The 19,794-nt window shown below is 37.5% G+C and overlaps 1 long non-coding RNA gene across 1 annotated transcript; it reads left to right on the top strand.

The window, feature by feature from the left end:
- Positions 1–770: 770 nt before the first annotated feature.
- Positions 771–12,224, top strand: LOC118765706. The gene is made up of 3 exons (XR_005001571.1): positions 771–905; positions 9,569–9,571; positions 12,212–12,224. It is a non-coding gene; the product is annotated as an uncharacterized LOC118765706 (long non-coding RNA).
- Positions 12,225–19,794: the final 7,570 nt, after the last annotated feature.

Raw genomic sequence — 19,794 nt, 5'->3', positions numbered from 1 at the left:
ATTTTTGAAAAACAAGAGGTAATTCACAGTGGTTTTCAGTGAACAAATTAAACACACTACCCAGCAGTGGCTAAAACATGAACCGATCAAGTTTATTCTTCTATATGTTTCAGTCCAATGACTGTGGCCATGCTGGAGCACCGCCATTGTGATCATCTTTCCACTTTCTATCTTTGTTGGAGCGGCTTTTGGTGAAGGATGGAGTTCGATGTTACTGCCCTCTTTTGAGCTTCTTGCCTAGATATTAGCTCATCCGGGATCTCGGTGAGCCAGAGGTCAAGTTCACATTTGAAAATGTCTACATGCATTCCATAAATGCTCCTCAGATGCTTTGGCAGACAATTAAACAGCTGTGGGCCCCTGAAACCCAAGCTATTGCAGTACATCGTCCTTGCCCGAGATGAAGCAGTCGGCACAGTGGGGACAGCACAGTGACGTCCTGTTCGTGGTCTGGTATAGCTCTTTATTCCAAAGTTTGGTACCAGTCCTTCCAGTATCTTCCATATATATACCACTGCATACCTCTCCCACCTTCGTTCCAGGGAATAGAGTTGTAGCTCTTTCGATCTGTCCCAGTAGCTCAGTCGTTAATGACTTCCATAGTGTTATCCTAGTTTCTTGGTCCCTTGTCCAGAAGGTTCTCAGAATCCAACCAGCCAGTCTTCTGGATAGTGTTACCATTTTGTTGACATGTGTGTGAAATGAGGCATTGTTGCTCATTTCTATTCCAAGATCACACACCGTATTTGATTCTGTGATCGTTGCTTCACTTGGTCCAATGTACTGATGTCGTGATTCCTGAGCAGTGCTTAACTGGTAGCGGAGGGCCTGGAATTTACTTGCATTAAATTGCATCTTGTTATCCTCAGCCCGTGTATAGATGGCATCTAGATCTTTCTGCAAGAGTGTAGCATCAGAGGTTTCCTTGACTGACTGTGCAACTTTTGTGTTGTCGGTATAGCTGGTAAGCATGGCTGCCTCTGTCACTGATGGCATATCCGATAGGGCCACTATGAAAAGCAGTGGCCCCAGTACAGTGCCCTGGGGCACTCCCCTCACTATTGGTGTCTCTGTGGAGAGAGCTCCGTTGGCTGCTACAGTTTAGCTCTTGTCCTTTAGGAAATCATGCAGCCACTCTCTGACTTTACTGGTGATACCGAGTCCCTGTATTTTGTGGCATATCATTCCATGGTCGACCTTGTCAAATGCCTTCACAAAGTCGAGGTATACCACATCCACCTTTGAGCAGTTTATTAATTGCTTCAGTACCCAAAGTATAAAGTTTCTTTTTATATGTTTGTTTCCTTGTACACAATATTAAAACAATAGCTAAAAATTTTCTGAGGCAGCACCCTGACTCATTTTATCTATGAGTCACCACTGGTCTTTGGGTATAACTGAATGTGAAATGACAAAGCTAGGGACTGTTGAGGCAATATTCCATGCCCTTTGCAAGTTTGTAGATATTGACTATGGACACAGTACATTGTTGTCGACTAGTTTGATGGAGACTGTGAGCAGATATTAACTGGATAGACGTCTGTGTCTATGTATCTGTGAGCAGATACTGACTGGATAGATTTGTAGATTTAGATCAGATAGACACAATGCACAATAATTGTTAATTAGACAGATAAATACATTCTAAGATGTTGACTGGAGAATGTGTAGATGTTGACTGTACAGTGTGTAGATGTTGACTATTGTTGATAAATACTATTTGTACATCGCTGACATAACAGACAAATAGCGACAGTACAATGACTAGACAGGCTCAAACTGCAGGTGTTGATTTGACAGATAAATACCGAATGTAGAAGTTGATTACATATATAAACATTGTGTGTATATTGTTTGGGTAGATAAATGCATTCTATGGATGCTGACTAAATAAATATAATATATAAATGTTGACTGATCTGGCAGATAATTAAGATAATGATGTTGTTGTTGCTGTTGGTGGTGATGGTAATGGCTGTAGTTATAGGGATTATAATTGAGGTGGTGGTGATGGTAATGTTGATTTTCCTCTTAATTCTATCACTGGAAACAAAAAGCTAGCTATAAGGAAAAACAAATAATTAAAAAGAACCATATTGCTTAATGTTTTGCCAATGTGTTCCTCTGCACCTATTGCAGATAATGCACAATTATGCGCTTCTATGAACAGCTTTAATTCATAAATTGAAAATAATTCATCATTAATTACTTGTATGATTAATAACCAAATATAGTCATTGACAACCAAAAGCTACAGGAGCTCTAGTTTGGTTTTCAGAAAAAAGAAAGGAATAAAAAAGGAAAAATATAGAGTATAGTTGAAATACATCAAGAATATCTATCTTTACTTGGCCATTCTTAATTGTCTGTTAACTCAAATGATTTATCACCATATATGGTCATAGTGATATCCAAAAGCTACTATAGTACTAACTAAAAATAAAATAAAATTTAAACAAAAAATGAAAAGTAAAAAAACTATATTTTAATTTTGCTAATTATATCCGCCCAGCACTAACAGCTTTTTTAATGGAAAAATTGCAAATGAGATATAATCTAATGTAGTCTGTAGTTGGCTTCTGAAAAACATTTATTTTTAAAAACTTGTTTTCCTCTCCATTTTTCCATACTAGTATAAAGGGGGTATGTCTGACAATTTAGACATATCCATAATCTGAGAGAAAGCTGGGTATGTTTGAGCTAATAAAACAACTGAGCAATTAGCTGTTCTTATCCTGATGCCAGTGCTGCATTCGATTCATAATCAAGTCATTTATCTCTCAATCACTTGGTCCACCTGTACGCAAATAACTCTCACAGAATGTTCTGGCTCCCCACTGTAAGCAGAATTACTGGGTATTTTGTCGTTTGGTACTTGATCCAATAACTCCATAGGAAATGATTATTTAACAACTTCATACTACAAGAACCAAAAAGAATCACTGGTCAAATGGATTCTTGTGATAAGGAAACAATCAGCAATCAAAGAGTCAGGCTGAGTGGTTAACAAGTGTATTCCACAACTTGTATAAGCATCTCCTGTAGTCTCATGTTTACCACTGCTTTGTGACTGAAATTTGGTGGATGAGAACTGGGTAGAAGCCTATCATATGTATGTGTATATCTACGTGAATCTATCTGTCTGTCTGCCTGTCTGTCTAATATGTGTATATATGTGTATATGTATATATCCGGTGCATTTTTGATTTTATTTATATACCTTGAGCTGGTTCTAATTTATATTTGTATATAAATCAGCGGTGGTGCCCCAGCATGGCCGCGGCCTTCGGGCTGAAACATTTTTAAGGATTTAAGGATATATATATATATATATATTTGTAATATAATATGTGACAATTATTTGATTGCCATAGTAAAACTCCGAGTTTCGGATGTTGGGGCGGAAACCTGCACCGGCATCTCTTGAGTTATCGAGGCAATTAAAATATGCTATGAAAATGTCCGTTAAACAAAGGGAAATTACTATGTAAATGACTGTTATTAAGACAAAAGAGCTATCAGAATGATCGTTAAATAAGGGAAAAAGATTTTGGCAAAAAAAAATGTGTACTGAGGTCAATTTGTTTCATTAACAGTTCTTCAAGGTATATATATACATATTCTTTTACTTATTTCAGTCATCTGAAATCGGCCATGCTGGAGCACCACCTTTAATGAACAAAATTGACCCCAGAACTTATGGTTTGTAAGCTTAGTTCTTATTCTATCGGTCTCTTTTGCCGAACCGATAAGTTATGTGGACGTAAACACACCAGCATCAGTTGTCAAGCAATGTTGGGGGAACACAGACACACAAACACACACACATACACACACAGACACACACACACATACACACACACATATGACGGGCTTCCTTCAGTTTCCGCCTACGAAATCCACTCACAAGGCTTTGGTCAGCCCGAAGCTATAGTGGAAGACACTTGCCCAAGGTGGCACACAGTGGGACTGAACCCGGAACCATGTGGCTGGTAAGCAAGCTACTTACCACACAACCACTCCAGCACCTATACATATGCACACATATATATTAGCTTAAAAGCCACACTCTGTGTGGAGGGCTAATTGAACCTGCATCCCAAACGGAAAGGAAGCTAAAAATTCCAACTATTGGCCAGTTTGTCTCAAAGTTCTTATCTTGACGTAAAATTTATGAAGTGAATGTCATTTATCTCCCGCTTGATCTCTGATGTCATCTGACAAACGCCAACCAAGATGGCATGAATCAGCCAAGCTTTACCTGCTAGAAATATCAGCCCTAATGCTTTTAAATCAGTGCCCAATGCTGGATATTCAAGAACCAAATGAAGGGTAGGTTTCCAATCCGGGATCATCATCCTCATCATCATCATCATCATCATCGTTTAACGTCCGTTGTCCATGCTAGCATGGGTTGGACGGTTCGACCGGGGATCTGGGAAGCCAGAAGGCTGCACCAGGCTCCAGTCTTATCTGGCAGTGTTTCTACAGCTGGATGCCCTTCCTAACGCCAACCACTCCGTGAGTGTAGTGGGTGCTTTTTACGTGCCACCTGCACAGGTGCCAGGCGAGGCTGGCAATGGCCACGGTCGGATTGGTGTATTTTATGTGCCACCGGCACGGAAGCCAGACGAGGCGGAGCTGGCATCGGCCACGAGTCGGATAGTGCTTTTTACGTACCACCAGACCAGGGATCCTGGCTGGTTCAATTCGATTTCGATTTCGCTTGCCCCAACATGTCTTCACAAGCAAGGGGGTTGGCATGGGTGCCTGTCGTACGGTCAGATTGGTGTATTTTACGTGCCACCGGCACGGAAGCCAGTGGAGGCGGCGCTGGCATCGGCCACGAGTCGGATAGTGCATCCTAATTCCCAAAAGGTATATGTCTATGTAGAGCTGATGAAGAATGAGACACAGTGGTTCCAGACAAGCAGAATTTCACTTTTGTTATAATATATATATATATCAGTGGCGACTCCAGGTCATCAGCATCACTCGGCTCATCACAGATTTTGTCACTTGGGCTCCTCCCAGATTTCACATAAGACATATGCCTGCACAAAGAATTTCATGTTTTGTTGCTTTATTTCTAGCCCTAAATGGCTTATATTTTTTTATATCTAGCACACTATGTCTTTCTCCATTTCTAATTTAAGGATAAACCCTGCAAAACACAACTGATCTTTACACAAGACACACAGAATAACTGCAATCAAATAATGACAGCGATCTGACTGTTGCCTGTAATCTTGACAAGAGATGCCTGTTAGTCTTTTACACTTACCAGCCTCGTTCTTATTAGACCAAGTTGCTGGATAATTTTTCGTCCCTTTAAGAATGTGGTAGAATGGAAACTTTTCACAGATTGGATTTTATAACCTAATCTTTATAGAAATTTATTGTTTCATGAAAAAATTAAATTTGAATTACTTTTAATTTTTACGATTATAGATAACAACTCGGGCTGTAACTTCTGAGCCCGAGTCAGACATGTGTGAACGGTGTCGAGAAAACGTCCGCTACGAATGATGTATTTTGACACAGGGCATCTCTAAGATGTCCGCCAGACTCTGAATGAAAATAAATGAACTGCGACCATTCTCAATAAAAGGAGCCCGAGTTATTGGCTGCAATTACACATGTGAAGTCAGTGGTGGCAGAAATTAAATCAGTTTGAAAATACACATCCACTTTACAAAATTTATACTCGGGCTAAGCCCTAACAGCCTGAAACCCAGAGTCGCCACTGATATATATATATGTATATATATATGTGTGTGTGTGTGTGTGTCTGTGTGTGTGTATATGCACACACACCATATACATATATATATACATATACACATAAAAACATATATATAGATATATAGACATACACACATATATATATATATGCATAAATATGCATGTGCGTGTGTGTGTGTGTGTACACAGGATGCCCCAAAAGTTGTAAAGAGATCTGAAATTTTGATAAATTTGTTTTAATTACAACTTTTAAATTCGTAATTTACAAGATATTATTTTTTTTCCCACTTAATGCATTTCCTACATATATATTGTATATGGTGCTAAGATATTGTAAATTTAAAACAAAACATAAATTATTAACACCCTCATGACTTTTGGGCTTCTTATCAATCCTTTATTGAATGGCTAAGTTACCTTTTGAATTTAGAAGGGGATATCTCAATGTACCATGTTACATAACTATAGACAAACACAGACATGAATACACACATGTATGCATATGTATGTATATGTGTATGTGTGTATACAAGTTTATATATGTATACATATATGTATACACAAACACACACTCATACACATATATATATATGCAGACATGTGTGTGTGTCTATGTCCATATTTGTCTATACTTATATAAAATGGTACATTGAGATATACTCTTCTAAGTCAAAAGGAAACCTAGCCATTCAATAAAGATCGATAAAATAAATACCAGACTAAAATGAATACTGGGGATGAACTGGGGGTGATAACAATTGCCTTGAATTGCCTTGAATGCAGTGTCCCAGCATGGTATCTCCCCAATGAATGGAAGTAGAAGTAGAAGAGTGTTTCACTAATGAACTTTCTTAAGGTGACAACTAAAATGTGATGTGCAGATGTTAATTATTCTGAAACTATTAGGTTTTACTTATGTTAACTGTGTATATTATTGCTAACAATATTAACAAGATATTTTTTACATGGGTGTCATTAAAACACAGACTGAAACCAGTTAAGTTAAGTGAAGTTAAGTAACCAGTAAACAATAACGATGCTTCACAGCATTTCCCTCTTCATTACACCATCATGCAAAGCAAATCAACCTCAGTTACTTTTATAACAGATACTAAGTACTTTTTTTTATGGAATTTTTATAAAGATGATTCCATGTTGCTTTCCTTTGAGAGATTTTACAAGACGGCATCTTGCTGGTTATAACCAAAAAGAAAACGAGTCAAAAAGGAAGATTTGCTTTTGGTTGTACTTGATTAATATTTCATTTAGTGAAGCTGGGAGGATAAAAAGGAACTTTGGTAGGATTTGAACAAAGAACCAGAAAGAAACCTGCGATGCATTCTATCCAACACTCTACCAATTCATCTGCTGGTCACAATGTTAATTTTTTTTCTTTTTGTGCATGGCTGCTTAATTTCTGTCTTGAACCTGGTGGGATGTATCTCTGCAGGATGTGAACTCAGTACAATTAAACAACTAAACAGTCCTTACTTAGTAGCTTTACTATACATTCAATCCTTATTTCATACTAAAGTCAAGTAACCTTAGTATTTTAATTATTATTTATTTTTATTTTATTAATTTTTATTACACTAAGTTTCCAATACCATGGGTTGAAGCTGAAATCACGGAGCCCATTGCCCCAGGATATGGGAAAGTACAATACTTTTATCATGATTTTACCTCATGTCAGTTCTATTGAAAAGCTAACTTTTCTATTCTTTCTTCTAATAGAAAATAAGACATACACAAACAAATCAAGTGACATGGCACACATATACTACCATAACCTGACTAAGTGCTTTGTGAGTTGCCTAAAACTGTCAGCAGCCTCTGTAAATATATAACAGCCGTATGAAGCAGCTCATTATCACAGATATGACTTGCACACGAATAAACAACAGGGCAGATTGTTAGAATATAATGTACCCAAGACAACAGTTAGTGATGTCGTACGTTAATAAAATTCACAGCTACCATTCAGGGTGAACTGTTTCTAATTAAAGATATTTTATTAATACCTTGAGTGATATATTTTGTAATCCAATAAGCAAAAGTGCTTTTATCAAACAATTTATTGATCAAGTGCAATTTAAATAGTGGCATTCAGTGGTTATTGACTGTTGCCATTGCAATGTGGTGTGTGATGTGGTATTGTGGGGAGAGAAATATGCAAGGGTATGCAGGCAGCTGGACTAGCTTTTATTTATGTGAAAGCACAGGAATGCATTGATATGGTGAAGGTGGTGGCGTTGCTTTTGGTACTTCATAAGAACAATAAAAGAGGCAATAAAGCAAATAAAAGGAAACGACTTTCTCTGTCATTTTTGATGAGAAAAAGACGGCGTTTAAATGTTATTTCACCCATATTTGGTAGACATTCATGAGAGAAAATATCACATCAAAATAATCTACCACCATGAGTTTGATCAGCATGAACATGATATCACACCAGCCACTAGCTTCAGCTAATGTAATACCTCACTCTCCATACCCATCATGTGTGTGTGTTTTGATATCACTCTCCATGTCTATCATTGGTGTGATATTTCAGCAGCCATCATCCATCTTTTATATAATCGTTGTATCATTCCAATATTTTCTCTGAATATGATTAATGAGACATATCCTACTAAACCAAAGATTGGTTTTAAATTTTGGCACAAGGTCAGCAGTTTTGGGGAAGGGGCTAAGTCAGCTACTTCATCATTAGTGCTCAACTGGTACTTATTTTATCAACCCTGAAGGGATGAAAAGCAAAGCTGCCCCCAGTGGAGTTCGAATTCAGAATGTGTAGACGGAAGAAATGCCACTAAGCATTTTGCCTGGCATGCTAACAATTCTCCCAGCTCACCACTGTTTCTGTGGGATATATTACCATTTGATACTTGTATCATTCACCACCTGTGTGATATCACATTGTTGCACATCCTATACACGGTGTTCAGGTTAAATTTGACAGTTTGCATAAAAGAAAAAAAAACACAATATCCCATCAAAAAATTAAAATATTTTGATAAATCATATCCAACTACATTATCACTGAGAGATGACAGTTTATTCAAATAGCAGCCCTCTACTTCCACCACAACCTCAAAATAGCTCCCAAACCTGGCACATGCATTCTTCACTGTGTCCCTGAGATGATCTTCAAACTCTTCCTTCACCTTGACCAACAGCTCAGCTATGGTGTTGCAGGTAGAGCAGTTGGGGTCGTTCTCAATGGTGCTCCCATGCAGTAATCCATGAGTTTACAATCAGCGTAATTAGAAGGGAAATTAGGGCTGGTGAAGCATGGCTGTGTGGTAAGAAGCTTGCTTCCCAACAACATGGTTCCAGGTTTGGTCCCACTGCGTAGCACCTTGGGCTAGTGTCTTCTACTATAGCCTTCTACTATCCAAAGTCTTGTGAGACGAAAACTGAAAGAAGACCATCATATATATATATATATATATATATATACGCACAGTAATGTCTCGCCATATCCCGATTCACCTATCGCAGTTTCTTATTTAAGCTTATGTTGATTCCTCCATGGTGTTGTTTTGCATTTATAATAAATTAAGTATATACAAATTATAAAAATAATAAAAAAATATACAGTACAGTACTGTTTCTACTTCATGGATTTTCACCTATTGCGTGGGGTTTTGGAACATAATACTCGCAATAGACAAGGGATTACTGTATATATGTATTTGTGTGTGTATGTCTCTGTCCCCCCACCTTCACTTGACAACTTAGCAGTTTGACAAAAGAGACTGATAGAATAAGTACTAGGCTTACAAAGAATAAGTCCTGGTGTCGATTTGCTCGACTAAAGGCAGTGCTCCAGCATGGCCGCAGTCAACTGGCTGAAACAAGTAAAGAGTAAGCCAAGATGGAATGAATAGGCTTTAGTAGCAAAACACAACGATTGTGTCTGTCCAGTGGTGACAGCTGTAGGTTGCTGAGTCTTCCATATCATATGATGACAGAATATGGAAGACTCAGCAGTCAACAGCTGTTACCACTGTAGAGAAATGATATTTGCATTTTGCAATTAAAGCCTGTTCATTCCAGACGTGGCTGAGTCACAAGAAGTTTGCTTCTCAATCACATGGTTCTGGATTCAATCCCATTGCATAGCACCTTGGGCAAGTGTCTTCTACAACAGCCTTGGGCCGACAAAAGCTTTGTAAGTGGACTTGGTAGGCAGGAACTGAAAGAAGTCTATCGTGTGTGTGTGCATGTGTGTGTGTGTGTGTCGGTTTGTCCCCCACACCCACTTGACAACTGGTGCTGGTTTGTTTAGCTCCCTGTAACTTGGCAAAAAGAAACTGATAGAGTAAGTACCAGACTTTAAAAAAGTACTGGGGTTGATTAATTTGACTAAAAGTTCCTCAAAGCAGTACCCCAGAAGGGACACAGTCTAATCACTGAAACCGATAAAAGATATATATAATATATATATATATACGTATCCACACACACACCCATGCGTGTGCATGCATGCATGTTTATATATGATGGACTGCTTTCAGTTTTTATCTGTCAAATCCACTCCCTAGGGTTTCGTTGAAACTACATTAAAATGTTAAGTATGTTAATAAAATAAGTGGTAAGGTATGTATGGAATTATAGAAAATATAGAATTCACTAAGGAGTGTCTTTACAGTCAGATAGTTATGCTTAGATAGACTGCATTTGGGTTGGGGTAAGAAAGAATGGCCTTCAGTGGTCAATAAATGTTTTGTCTTGACTCTTCTCACCAGATGATTGCTGCCACTTTTGCTGCATTCAAGTTTACTCTGATCATTTTTTTGGCCAAAGCACTTGCAGGAGACAGATGGTCAGACAGGTTTCCTGGTGAATAGAAATGTTAATTTTATTGGGATTATTAAATTATTTATTTAGTAATTCGATTTCATGTTATATAAGTTGTTAAGAATGTTTGAGTTGTGCTTTTTCACTATAGGTTGTGTGGTTCAATCAATAGACATATCTCATTTAGAATGTGTGTGTGTGTATGAGGACATAAAATGTCCATAGTTGGTTGTTATATGTTTCTGAATGTGTTTAAGGTAGTTGGCAATATTTGTTCGTTATAGTGCATCTATGCTGATTAGTTAAATTTATATCTTAGTTTATTCTTTGTGTTATTTATTGCTTATTGAATTGTTGAATGACTTAATTATTGATTTTTGTAATTTAATTAATTGAATTTTGTATTATAGTGTAATTGGGTTATAGGTAGTTAAGTTTATAATTTTAATCCAGGTGCAAACTTTTTGGCTTGTATATTCCCAGGCAGCATTAGATGTTTTTAAGAGTGCTTGACATTGATGGAAGTAGTGATCCAGTCTATAGCCATTAAGCAGCCAAGGAAGGAATTCCTGGTTTTCTTAAGCTTATTGCTAAGTTGAGAATGTATGTATGTATGTATGTATGTATGTTTGTATGTATGTATGTATGTATGTATGTATGTATGTTTGTATGTATGTATGTATGTATGTATGTATGTATCTATGTATGTATATAGCCATTGCCAGCCTACCCTGGCACCTGTGCCGGTGGCACGTAAAAAGCAATCACTACACTCACAGAGTGGTTGGCATTAGGAAGGGCATCCAGCTGTAGAAACACTGCCAGATCAGACTGGAGCCTTGTGCAGCCTCCTGGCTTCCCAGACCCCGGTCGAACTGTCCAACCCATGCTAGCACAGATAACGGACGTTAAACGATGATGATGATGATGGTGATATATACAAAAATATATGCATGTATATACAAGGGGAAGTCAAAGATTATCTGCACTTTCCCCATAACATATCTTTATTATTGTCACACTGTGATTGAAGTTTGAGCCAGATCATGTCATTTTTCTTTTTGTCTTTACAGTGTAAGCATGGCCACTCCATTAGCAAATGTGCAGCCAAGAAGAACAAAGAACAGTGATCCAATTTCTCTGGCTGGAAGGTGTCAGGTGTTGGAATTCATTGGAGGCTTTTAACACAACATGGAGACAGTGCACCACTGCGCAGTGGTGTATGAGTGGATGAGTGGATCAAGAAGGTTAAAAGTGGTCAGTCAAGTGTGATGCATGAAGAGGGGGCAAGACGCCCTTCAACCTCCTCCACCACTGACGAGAAGACTCAGCAAGCTTGAGAGATTGATGAACTGGTTCACCATTACCATCTCTCAGATCACTGCTTTTTGTTTTTCATTGGTGCACATTCTTAGTGGATGGCCACGATTTCGCTGTAAAGCCAGAAAGAAAAATGACATGACAGGCTCAATCTTCTATCATGTGACCACAATAGTACCAACTATAAGTAAACATGCACAGAAGGCAGTGTGACAATAATAAAGATATGTTATGGGGAAAGTGCGGATAATTTTTGACTTCCCTTCATATTTATATACAAGAATATATGTATATGTATGCATGTATGTATACACACACACACACACACACATGACAAAAGTAAATAGACACACCATAAAACATTGTTTTATACTTATTTTAACTAGAAAAGGTTTGTATTTTTTATTATTTGACATATTTATGGTTCCAGTTCTATATGTAACTGTTTAATCATGCCACATACAAAAAAAGGCTTGGAACTGTTCAAATTTCCAAGAGGCTGTATATCAAGTCAATCTTAAGGTGGACCTAGTCAGAGTAAAATCACATAAAACCTTTGGATCCCACTTTCTACAGTTAATAAAGTTATTGTGCAATTCGGCAGGGAGGGCAGGGATTCCACATTACCTTGCCCAGACAGGACCCTTAGCTTTGCTAAGTGTGGAGGACAATCCTTGTTGCAAATCCTCTGACATAGCAGAACAAGTTGATGTTAGTCCCAGAACAGCTGTCAGGTATCTCCACAAACTTGGTTACTATGGCAAAGCAGCTAAAAGGAAGTCACTTCTTCGATCAGCCAATATTAAGTGGGGAAAAGATTGGGCCAGTGAGATGGTGGAGAGGCCACTAGCATTTTGGGACACTGTTATATTCTCTGATGTGTCCGAATTTGCTGTATTTTCTGCTTGTGGTCAAGTGTATAATTTCAGATTTAAATTAATTTTATTGAGTATAATGGTGTCTATTTACTTCTGTCGTGTGTGTGTGTGTGTGTGTGTATTTGATTAATGAGAGAGGTGGATGATACAAGGATGTTTATTAATCACTACATTTGTTTCGACCCAACTAGCATCAATCACTTGCAGGTGGGATACTTATCAACTGGTTTAAGAGTATCAGTTGGTATAGATGTGTCTCTTCAGGGGATTACAAGATATATCTCATTAAAATAATGACTATTCCACAAGTTACCTTCCCGGTTTGTGTATAGAAAAACCGCCAATTAAGGGATACAACTTTCATTTTTATAGATCAATAAGAAATAAGAGATGCAAAAAGAAACAAATACACAATACAGTGGAAAAATTATTAAATATAATTTTTAACAGATATGGATGTATGAACGCCCTTGCTTAGGTTGCATGGAGCACTTACACTCACTTGTACAGACATCCATGAGGATATAAGCATACGTACATGTGTGGTTTGGTGCACATACACTCACACAGTGAATTAAATAGATACTCAGTGTTTATAAGAAAAAATGGGATTAAAAAATCCAAACAGATACCAATAGAGCATGCAGTATTAAAAGTATTCGGTTACAAATGTTCAACAATTAGAGACAAGTAAATGTAAGTCGAATATAGATCCCAGGTATATCCTCATGCTTGACAGGTAAATCCAAATATCCTTTGGCAGAATTTTGAGAAATTCAGGGTACTTGACAACAAAACAATACATACAGAGAAAATTTCATCTTTATTATAGATCTCACCTTATAAAGCCAACAATTGTTTCTATTGCATTTACACACACACACACACACAAAAACACATAAATATATGTTTATATCCTCTATGTTTATATCCTCCTATTCCTCCTCCTTCTTCTCATCAACATTATCACTTTTACATCTGTTTTTCATGCGTGCATGGGTTTGAGGACTCCTCTCTGACACAACATCCTGTTACTGATTGCGTTCTTTTGTTATCTCTTGTGTGAGGTTCAGTTTCCAGATATACGTGCATTTGTTTCTGTTTGTTTGTGTGTGTGTGTGTGTGCATGCGTGCGTGTGTATACATGTGTGTTACATAATTTTACAGCTTGCTACATTGAATTTTTGCAGGTCATCAGCTTCTCCATATCATGAGGTTGCATGGGACATTTACACGGTGCAAACTTCGAAGTTACTATTAATAAAATTATTAAAAAGATCTGCTCTACATTTATACTTAGTCTTTTATTTCAGTTAATGTTAACTGCTACGTATGTGTGTGTGTCTGAATGTATTTAGATAGACAAATAGATAAACAGATACATTTATGTTAAAGTATGTATATTTGGATAGGCTAACAGATAGACATATTTACATATAAATGCATTTACATTTTATGTGTGTGTGTGTGTGTGTGTATACACGCATACATACACCCCAACACATAATATGAAGAGAAAGAGAGAGAAGAGGGGGGAGAGACAGACAGACAGACAGACAGAGAGAGTTGATATTCATTGTTGTAGTTGATAGCTATCCCTGATCATGTCTGCAAGAACAAATTGATGGTGCAGAGATAGCTGATTGAATGCATCATTCAATCAGCATTCCTAGCTGTGATCATCGCATTGATTTGGTCATGGTCCTAAGATTTATAAATTAAAACACATAGTCCTATTTCGATGATGGCAGAGAGATTACTGTTGGAAATTTGGCCACCAACGCTAAACATTGATGTGTTCTCATTGGCTACTTCATAGTGGTGCTTCCTGCTGGTCTTATTCTGATGTGTCAGATGATGGCCATGTTGTTGCTGTTTCATTTCTTCTTAATATCATCTGGTACTTTATACCACAGTTTATCACAATACCACCACAATACATGCACCACATGTACAGAGAAATGTACATGGATCTGGCAAACAGAAACTGAAAGAAGCCAGTCCTAAATATACATACATATATATATTAATATACACTACCCTACATCTTAGAGTGTGCTTCTTCTTTTGGATTTATGTTTTTTACAAATGATCCTATATATATATATATATATAATTAGGAGAAAAAATGGGATTAAAAATTCCTGGCAGATATCAATAAAGCACTCAGTACTAAAAGAATTTGGTTATAAATGTCCAACAATCAGATACCAGTAAATATAAGTGGAATGTGTGTGTGTGTGCATGAGCATGTTTGTACCCCCATTACCCTTTGACAACCAGTGTTGGTGCGTTTATCTCCCTATAACTTAGTGGTTGGGCAAAGGAGACCAGTGGAATAAGTATCAGGCTTAAAGAAGCAAAAAGTTCTGCAGTCAATTTGTTTCACTAAAAAATTCTCCAAGGGGGTCTTATGACTGAAACAAATAATGGGAAAGGATATATATATGTGTGTGTGTGTGCATGTGTGTGTGTGTGTGTGTGTGTGCGTGCGTGTGTGTGTGTGTGCATGTGTGTGTGTGTGTGTGTGTGTGTGTGTGTGCGTGTGTGTGCGTATAATAATATATAGAAATAACCCGTGTACAATATATATGTATATATATGGTTGTATTTCAAGATGATCATTTTTTTATTGTTGCCAAATAAACAGGTGCACTATATATTCATTCTTCCCTTGTTTGTAACTGTTCCTATTCCAGACAATAGACATGAGTTAGAATAAGAATGGTAATAAATAAGTGAAGAACAAATATATAGTGCGTGTGTTTATTTGGTAGGCACAGAAGTGGCTGTGGGGTAAGTAGTCGCAGGAGTGGCTGTGTGGTAAGTAGCTTGCTTACCAACCACATGGTCTGGGTTCAGTCCCACTGCATGACACCTTGGGCATGTGTCTTCTACTATAGCCTCGGGTCGACCAAAGCCTTGTGAGTGGATTTAGTTATGTATGTATGTGTGTGTATATGTTTGTGTGTATGTGTTTGTCCCCGCACCATTGTTTGACAACCGATGCTGGTGTGTTTACATCCCTGTAACTTAGTAGTTCAGCAAAAGAAACTAATAGAATAAGTACTTGGCTTACAAAGAATAAGTCCTGGAGTCGATTTGCTCGACTAAAGGCGGTGACTGAAACAAATAAAAAAATAAAAGAATTCTGAAATACAACAATATCTGTTTCAGTAGATGACTTCACATCAGAAATCTTGCCACACAAATTCATAAACATATCTGTTGTCTTTTTAGGAAACAGAATTACTTGGAGGAATGGATTCCCAGTCCCTTTGCTCCCATCCCTTTTAGTTGCTTCTTGTGCCTCGCAGGGAATACAGTGACTGCATTCTACCATTCTCCCCCACCCCCACCCCCACCCCAACCACTGTAGGATTTGTCTGTTAACCCATAGCTGGGATCCTTACAGGTGACTGTGGGAGGAGAGAGGAGAATGCCCTTACTTGATCCTTAAATCCCTTTCTAAATTATATTATTTAATATACAAAATATAATAGTATATAAATTTTACTAAATTTGGATATACAATTTTTTCCCTGTACCTTAATACCCACTTAGATCTCACTGTTTTCTATTTTTAAGCCCCTTTTGATTGATAATCATAATATAGTTTAAGTCACCTCTGTTCTTCCTCTTTCTGGATATATACCATTATCTTGTTGGCATCTTCTGAGGCATGTTCTTTTATGTAGTCTTGGCAAATTTTATAGTCACATTAAAACAGGGGTAGGGAAGAATATCTGACATAAATTAATTTATTACCAGCAGCAAGAACTTAACTGTCAATTCCCAGTAGTTTTGATTCTAAGTGGATTTAGAATACTAACTGCATTGGATCTTTTGGCTGTGATAAAGAGAACCATTAATGTAGCTATATTACCATTTCTTGACCCCCATTGTTATTCTCTTCTGTCACTCCAAATTATAGCAGCCTTTGGGTATTTTCTCCCCAAGTTCATTCTGCTACAATAATAGCAATAAGCATGTAATTCTTTTATTCTCTAGTTCTGATGAAAAATTTACTAAAAAATTATAATGGAGTATCCTGTATGTTAAAAACCCATATGGTCTTATGCATCCAAGGAAAGTGGATTATTTCAAATTGATGTAATGCTTGAATTGATTGATTAAATAGAACCACTTCAAATGGCCATAATGCAATAATACCTGGACATCCTTGTTACTTATTGCTATATATATATATATATATATATATATATATATATAATTTCAACAATTGAGGGCAAAATTAATTAATTATTAATCAATTTCACCAAGTGTTCAGTATGCAAAGGGACCATTCAAGGCGAATTCAAATTATTACATTATATAAAAGGGCTTAGTAAAATAAATTACTTTGCCGCATACTGAACTCATTAGAAATAGCAGCTAAAAAACTTTTTTAAAGCTATTTCTAATACTTAAAGAAAATCTCTCTCATATATAGTGTTTGCTTAATTCAACTCACAAAAGTTTGGGTGTAAGGACATCGAAAAATCAAATGCTAAGGTTATTTGAGAACGTACTTTTCAAGATTAGTCAAAACAACACTTCTATCATCAGCTCAGAAATTCCTTGGTTTGGATTTGGAAACACTGAAAATAAGAACATACCCTTTCGAAGATCTTCGAAAGGGTATGTTCTTATTTTCAGTGTTTCCAAATCCAAACCAAGGAATTTCTGAGCTGATGATAGAAGTGTTGTTTTGACTAATCTTGAAACGTACGTTCTCAAATAACCTTAGCATTTGATTTTTCGATGTCCTTACCCCCAAACTTTTGTGAGTTGAATTAAGCAAACACTATATATGAGAGAGATTTTCTTTAAGTATTAGAAATAGCTTTAAAAAAGTTTTTTAGCTGCTATTTCTAATGAGTTCAGTATGCGGCAAAGTAATTTATTTTACTAAGCCCTTTTATATAATGTAATAATTTGAATTCGCCTTGAATGGTCCCTTTGCATACTGAACACTTGGTGAAATTGATTAATAATTAATTAATTTTGCCCTCAATTGTTGAAATTATAATTAATCTCCCTCTGATTAATGCTTCGGATTTTACCGAAATAAGCATAGTGTTTGATGATTTTAACCCACGCTGGTGGAAAAGGGAGAACAGAGATTCTTCGCTTGCTTATTTGAATTTGTTGGCACTGTTAGTTACGAGCAGATCTTCGAAAGGGTATGTTCTTATTTTCAGTGTTTCCAAATCCAAACCAAGGAATTTCTGAGCTGATGATAGAAGTGTTGTTTTGACTAATCTTGAAACGTACGTTCTCAAATAACCTTAGCATTTGATTTTTCGATGTCCTTACCCCCAAACTTTTGTGAGTTGAATTAAGCAAACACTATATATGAGAGAGATTTTCTTTAAGTATTAGAAATAGCTTTAAAAAAGTTTTTTAGCTGCTATTTCTAATGAGTTCAGTATGCGGCAAAGTAATTTATTTTACTAAGCCCTTTTATATAATATATATATATATATATATATATATAGATAGATAGATAGATAGATAGATAGATAGATAGATAGATAGATAGATAGATATTCACACAAATACACTAATCTGCAAAGAAACTCAATTTTTTCAAATGTCATTTTTATATGGTAAATTCTGAAAACTTATTTTGGAGATGTAAGTAAATATTCCAAGACATGCTGGTTTATGGCTGAGACCCAAATTGCAGGAAACCTTTCAACTTTCCCGTAGGTGGCAGTCAAAAACCATTGTCATGAAAACATAAATGCACGTGCTTCTTGTGGAGGTTACAGGTATAAAAAAGTTATGGCATTCATAATTTGGACACATCAGGTACGACCCAATTGTCAGCAGCGCAGAGAGAACAAGCTATTGGCCGATTGCAAGCAGGGCAGTGTGCCCTGGCTGTTGTGAAAGCTTACAATGTCCACGTCAGCACCATCTATCACCTGCAACAACAATAAAACATCAACAACACTGCAGACCATGCCCGTAGAGGTCGCCCCCAGATGGCCACGCCCAGGCAGGACTGCTTCATGCACCTGCAACACGTCTGTGATTGCTTCAGACCAGCCAGCATGACAGCTTGCAAGACCATTGACCCTGGACAGCGACCTATCAGCAACAACATGCTACGACGTCAACCGGCCACTAACAACCTGTGTTGCCATCGTTCTGCTTGAGGGCCTGTCCTCACCCTCACCGCCTGCCATTGTCAGGCATGACTACACTGGGCTACACAGCACTGACATTGGCAGCATCAACAATGGAAGTCGATAGTCTTCTCTGATGAGAGCCAGTACTGCATTTCCACCTTTGATGGCTGAGTGAGGGTATGGCATAAGGGGTGAATGCTACAAAGATGCATGTGTCTTGGAGAGAGATGTGTGGGGTGACCAAAGCATTATGGTTTGGGGTGCTATAGGCCTGAATCAGAGAACTGGGCCCCATGTGTCCCAAAATGAGGGAATGGCATTACAGCACAGTTTTATGTTGACGAGATCCTAAGACCTCACAACGTGCCCTTCTTTGTGTGTCACTATAGCAACGTGTTCCAGCAGAACAATGCTCCCTCCCACACAGCCAGAGTCACCATGGACTTCCTGCATCAGCACAAAATCAGAACCATGCCATGGCCAGCTCTCAGCCTGGATTTGAACCCAATTGAACACTTGTGGGATGAAATCCAGAGATGACTGAACCAGGTGGTCACAAGGCCAAACAGCTCGTGTGGAACTGGAGGCAGCTTTCCTCAGGGTGTGGGCACAGGTGCCAATGGTGTTTATGAACCACCTCATGTACTCCATGTACCGATGGTGTATGGCTGTTTTGAACACCCAGGGAGGGCATAAACCGTATCGAACATGTTATGCCCTACAATTTCAATGTGCTGGATCTGCCCACTACCAGAATACATGACAATCACCTATAGACTGTGGTCAAAGTGCATCCAAGAATTTGACTTTATCAGATTTATCAAAATTTGTCTCTGACATAATGAAATTAAAACATATTTCACAGCCTCACACATCTTGCATTTCTTTTGCAGTTCAGTGTATAT

This window comes from Octopus sinensis, linkage group LG13 (assembly GCF_006345805.1).
Source record: "Octopus sinensis linkage group LG13, ASM634580v1, whole genome shotgun sequence".
NCBI lineage: Eukaryota > Metazoa > Mollusca > Cephalopoda > Octopoda > Octopodidae > Octopus > Octopus sinensis.
Note: the sequence above shows the minus strand (reverse complement) of the source record. Positions and strands in the feature narration are given on the sequence as shown.